Source organism: Halichoeres trimaculatus, unplaced genomic scaffold (genome assembly GCF_033239565.1).
Source record: "Halichoeres trimaculatus isolate MK-OKI-2021-1 unplaced genomic scaffold, fHalTri1.1 fHalTri1_scaffold_14, whole genome shotgun sequence".
In the NCBI taxonomy this organism is placed as follows: domain Eukaryota; kingdom Metazoa; phylum Chordata; class Actinopteri; order Labriformes; family Labridae; genus Halichoeres; species Halichoeres trimaculatus.
Genome location: NW_027437192.1, coordinates 33,389,192 through 33,394,954, shown reverse-complemented (window position 1 = coordinate 33,394,954; position 5,763 = coordinate 33,389,192).

The window sequence follows — 5,763 nt, the reverse complement described above, 5'->3', positions numbered from 1 at the left end:
TGCTCTTTGCTATAACAGCTCATGTCAGAGTGAAAAGCCAGACAGCATTCAGCATATTTAATCAGCAGCCGTGTCCATCAGAATCTGAGTCTTAGCTAAGGTCATGTTGGGTTCCAGACATGCCTCAGTGTTTCATGGTATCAGGTTGAGCCAGTCCCTCCAGGATGCTGCGACCGTTTGTTGTGATGTTGTGGCTAAAGTGACCGAGTTCACAGCAGCTTTCTGGAAAACTGCAATGCATGTTGCAAGGTTTCTGGATGTTTCTTTGCAACAACATTGCGGCAGTGAGCAAAAACTGCAAAAGTAGTTGTATTTTTTTAATAAATCTACAATTAATTTAAACAAAAAGCAACATGATCCAGTGAGAACAAAACAGTGTTAAATGTTTTAAGTGAAATATCTCTCAGTGACATCGCGCCTTCACTTTTTCTCTTGCACACACATACACACACACACACACACACACGCGCACACACGCGCACACACGCGCACACACGCGCACACACACACACACACACACACAAACACACACACACACACACACACACACACACACACACTGTCATCTGATAACATCACTAATTTAAAAGTACATTAGCATAAAGGTAAAAAAAAAAAAACAGGATGAAATCTTTAACACACAAGCTATTATTAGTGTTATTACACACACACTGTTTGCTTGAGGCATATTTGCGTACTGGGGCTGGGACAACACGCTCTCCTCCTGATTCAATTCTTCTACGATTTTTGGGGTGCCAATGTGATTCAAATTGCATCCCTGCTACATGTCCAATTTGTGTGATCTTTACTTTGCTTTTTCAATACCAAACCAAGTGAAAATGTTGAATGATGATGATGTCTACAGAATGTATCAGGAGCCACATTTTCCCCAAATATGAACATCACATGAGAGTCCGTTTTCAGGATTTATTTAGGGGATCTGAAATCTCAACTTTTTTAACCCAGATTATAAACAAAAACTAAGATGAAGATTAAATGAAAAAAAAATATGCCTCTGTCTCTGTGATCTGTCTAGCGTGTTGTCCTTCAGTCATTCTTCCCTTGTGTGTATTGTGATATAAACTTGTTTGACAGTAGAGGATTTTCATTTGTGTTCCACCGTGACGTTGTACAGGGTGCAAAACCATTTCGGGCAGAACATCGGGAAATTTTTCTGCACGGTCCAGCAGTATTTTTTGGTAAACGTGAGGAATTTCTGTCTAATACGTCTGCAACTCCATAAACAAGGAAGCCCGTTCCTAGGGGGACTGACTGCCACGATTGGTCAAATTTGGTAATAAATTTCGGTGATTAGACTCTCGTCTAATCACCGAAATTCACCGGTTCTGCTGTTCTTACTATGCAAGGTCGCCCTGAATTCATGGGGACTGGTTGAATTTGTGTTTATTGTTGCGATTGAGACACCAACTTCCTGGAAGCATAATGAACAGGAAAACTGGTAACAGGCTGCGTGCATGGGTCAGTAAAATACTGTTACATGCCCCACGACAGGCTACAATGACGCAGCTTCTCAAATAGGCCTCAATGACCCCGCCCCCAATTAAAAACACCAACCAATCAAGTTTCAAGGGAAAAATTAAAACTGCATTCTACGACTAAATTACCTAGCTCTTGCTTGATACAAAGGGAGCATCAGAGAACGGCTGCTGTGGGGATAGGTTCATATATTAATTTGTCAGCCTGCTGCTAGCAACTGACGGAAAAACTGACAATAAACCCATCTGCTGTTAAACAGGAAACAGAATGGGTAAAAATGAATGTCTCTATCTGGTTTTTCTCTCCTGACATGACATGAACACAGAGAACAGATGTACAGTGCATAATGAAGATGTTATAAAACAGATGGATCAGTGTTACTGGCTATGCTGATTTATATTCTACTTATAAAGTTAGAGAAAACACAACCACAGACAGAGCTCTGAGATGTCACTGGAAAGTAAAGATGTTAATCACCATTAGAGTATGTAGGTTATATATGTATGGCACTTATGAGTGATTTTATAATTAGGGATACATTTCAAGTCCATGGGGTAAACTTATCAACTGTACTAACTATAGATTCCAATCAATGACCAATTTTACAGAGGATCATTTGGCTGATGCAAATCATATGTTGGAATTTGCCGTTTTTGTGCTGTGTGATTTCTCAAATATCAAGTTTGCTCTTCAAAATAAACACTAGAATTTTATTTTTAATTATCTATATGGATAAAATAATTCACTTTCTCTGTGTTAGCTGTGTTATCCATTAAAAAAAAAAAACTATTAATCAGCAATGGTTTGCTCCAAAGTCACATGACCCAGATTAGTTGTGGTCCCATCCTTTTTGGTGTGAACCTTGAAGAAAGTGTGTCATGTTTCAGCTCCTCATTAATATTTCATCAGAATGATTGTCTGTACATGGGGCGCACTAACTGTTCATCAACTGTGTTACCAACATTTTCTGCTGTTCTTACTATAGATGTTATAAAGACCAAACTGTGAAGAAAAGGAGCAGAAATATGAGCTGATGGAGGTCAGGTGGTGCCATGTTCAAGGTCTGCAGTTAGCACAGGGACAAAACATTGAGGAAAAGTCAACTGTGTTAGCATCAATAAATGTAGTTGTATAGACAGGTTTGTCCCGGCAACCATGTCACTTGGGCTGAGACAATATGCTATTCTCGCGATTCAATTCTCTTACAATTTTTGGGGAACTGATAAGATTTAATTTGTAATTCTTCAATATTTACATTTTTTGCAATTTTGAGTTTGCTTTGCTTTAACACCATTCAACAAAGTTAAATGATGATGATCATGTCTACAGACTACATCAGGAGCCATATTTTCCCATAAAATGCACGTCAAGTGAGTCGGAAACATTTTGCTTTCTGCTGGAGAAAAGTGGAAACTTTTTTCCAATTGTGATATTGACAAACAAAAACCCTGATATATCTATTTTTTTCTCCTTCGCCTATGTGTTACCATGTGTTGTCAGCTGTGTTACATGTGGTTTTTGTGCCATAATTGTTTTAATTTTAGTTTCTAAATTCAGATATAAATGATGAGGGACATTTCTAGGGAGTGCAGTCTGCCATAGAAATGTTGAATAAGTCTAAATAGTCACAACTTTTGCCCATAACACAGTTGACAAAAATATGCTCCATTTCTTTATTGTTACTTAATTATTTAAGAAGAGCTATAGCTTGCTTATTAATGAATCTAGTACATTCCAGGTATATACTTTGCAAAAAAGTATAAAATGAAGCAAAAAAGCACTTTTTATTTTACTTTTTTGTAAACCTGAAATGTTCCCCTGATTATAGAATCACCCTTATACTGTGTGCACAGTTTGTATTCTTTACACTGAAGGCAGATTTAATATGTAACCTGGTGCTGATTGACCTATACATGTCTTAATCCTGTATTGCCTAAAACACATTTGACTGTTGAATGAAGATTTTTTTTGTTCTCAGCTGGTAATAAATCAACCTTTATCCAATTTGTGATTGTTTAAACTCATCTTAAGCCTTTTCAGTGTTTATAGTTGGTTTTCCAGTGGTATGATAGGTTCTGAGCAGAGAGGCTGCTCCTGTGTCACTGGACAATGTGTGGATTCCACACCAGTTGAAACCACTAGTGATGAGCCCTGTGTTCACCAAGCGGCCTGTTTAAGATACAGTTTAGTACGGGTTGAATCAGTAAAGCCTGATTCTGTTTGTGTTTCCACAGGCAACCATGCACTTGTTGGTATAGGCGGTGTGATAGTGATAGCCACATCAGCTATGTAATAGCGTGATGTAGCAGTGTACCCACTCCACTAGCTCTAGCTCTTCTGAGATCCATTAAGCCTCACACCTCAACAGAAGGGTACTAAAAGGTGGGACGGCTCGTCTCGGAAATCTGTCACTGAGCTAGTCAATGGGAAAAACCATGCACATGCCGCCGGGACTAAACAAACTGAACCACTTGGTGGAAATGGGGCTATGGTAAACTTCATTCTTTTTACCGTATCAGGTTTAATTGAATCACTCACCAAAGTGAATCAAGTTTTTTGTATCATTTGAGTCACAGAGTCAGTTACCCAGAGAGTGCATAGAAATCTACATGTGCCACAAGGTTAACACCATGAACAACTCTTCAACCTGCCCCGTATTCATTAAAGTATGTTACTGGCACAAATAATAATAACAGTATTTTAAAAAATGAAGAATAAAAAGAAAGAAAGAAAGACCATTAACACATTATTGTTCTTTTTTTTTGATAATTGAGATTTTTTGTAATGAAAGGGTGAAACTCAATTGTGAGTTTCTATTTATTTCCACCCTTTCATTACATTAGTAGCAACAAAACAGAGGGAGCCAAATGCTCATGTTACTCCTCAAATACACCAGGTATGTCTACACTGAGAAAAACAAACTTGAGAAGTAAATTTAGCTTAACTGAATCTGTAAAATAAACAATAAAATTCAATTTTGTGTATTTACATCAATATATCCACTATTGAAGTCAAAAATACTTGTATAAAATACAAGACATTTGTTTTTTTTTTTTTTCCCAAAACACAAGTTAAGTAATATGAGCTAATCTTTTTTCAAGTTCATCCACACAACAAAAACGATCTTGCTGTCTCTACTGAGTTTTATTGGTTATTTCGAAACACCAAATACTACAATACCCATAAGCCATCAGTGTTCCCGAGCTCCAACAGACCTTGGGCCTGTACTAGGAAGCTGGATTAGCTCTTAGAGAGATAACTTCCTGGATAAGTTTCAGGTTTTCTGTACTACGAATGTGGATCTCTTTTTATCCAGACACGTTGCCCCGGTAACTGATGCTGAACGCCAAACCTGGTCTGGAGCAGGTTAAGTTCCAGGATAAGAGCTCACGGGGTGTGACAGACCGCCCGCTGACCAATCGGTTCTCTCGGGCGGGCATAAAAGACCGCTCAGTCACCAGTTTGCTCAGCCGGAGAGAAGTCCTCTGGCGTGGGACCACCCCCTGTCTTTTTGGGCCAACATTTTTTCTTATGGGCTGTGAACAAACAATATCTTACTGATCATCATAACTGAGACATTGTCAGGGAAAAGTAGAAATGTGTGCAAATGTAATCCTTCATACTGACCACTTTGAAGGATGTTTTTATATTTATTTTTTATTTGCTCCCACTTCCTTTTTTCCCCACTGCTATTGCATCTGCAATACAAACTGCCTATAATGAGTGTTTTCCTTGGGATTTGTAGGAAAGTGGACTCTTTCTAACTATGAGGTCAGATATGATGCTGATCACACACACACTGACTGACAACATGAATGAATAAGGACCTGACTGCCCGTGTTGTCACATGATGAGATAGGTCTATAAATATCAGCATTTTGGAAATTTACGCATTGACAGAGTCAGTGAATTTTTTGCCAGCAATCCCTCCGGCTTCTCGCGGCCGCAGTCGTGTTGCTCCTGGCTTGGATAATGCTGCGGTACTCCTCGTATTTTTGCAGAATTATTTGCTGCTCCTCCGCTGTAAAGTAGGCTGCTCTCTTCTCCATTGTGGATAGTGCTCCGGAGCCGCTAACCACACCCATTTTATGTGTGCGTGCACAGATCCCAGCCGGATTCACTTATCGAGTTGATAACGAGCTTCGTAGTACAGCAGATCTGGATGAAGGAGATCCGGTGAAGTTCAGCGAGTTGTCGCAGAGTTATCCTGGATGACTTAATCCAGCTTTGTAGTACAGGCCCCTGTTGTGATTCAAGATAGAAACA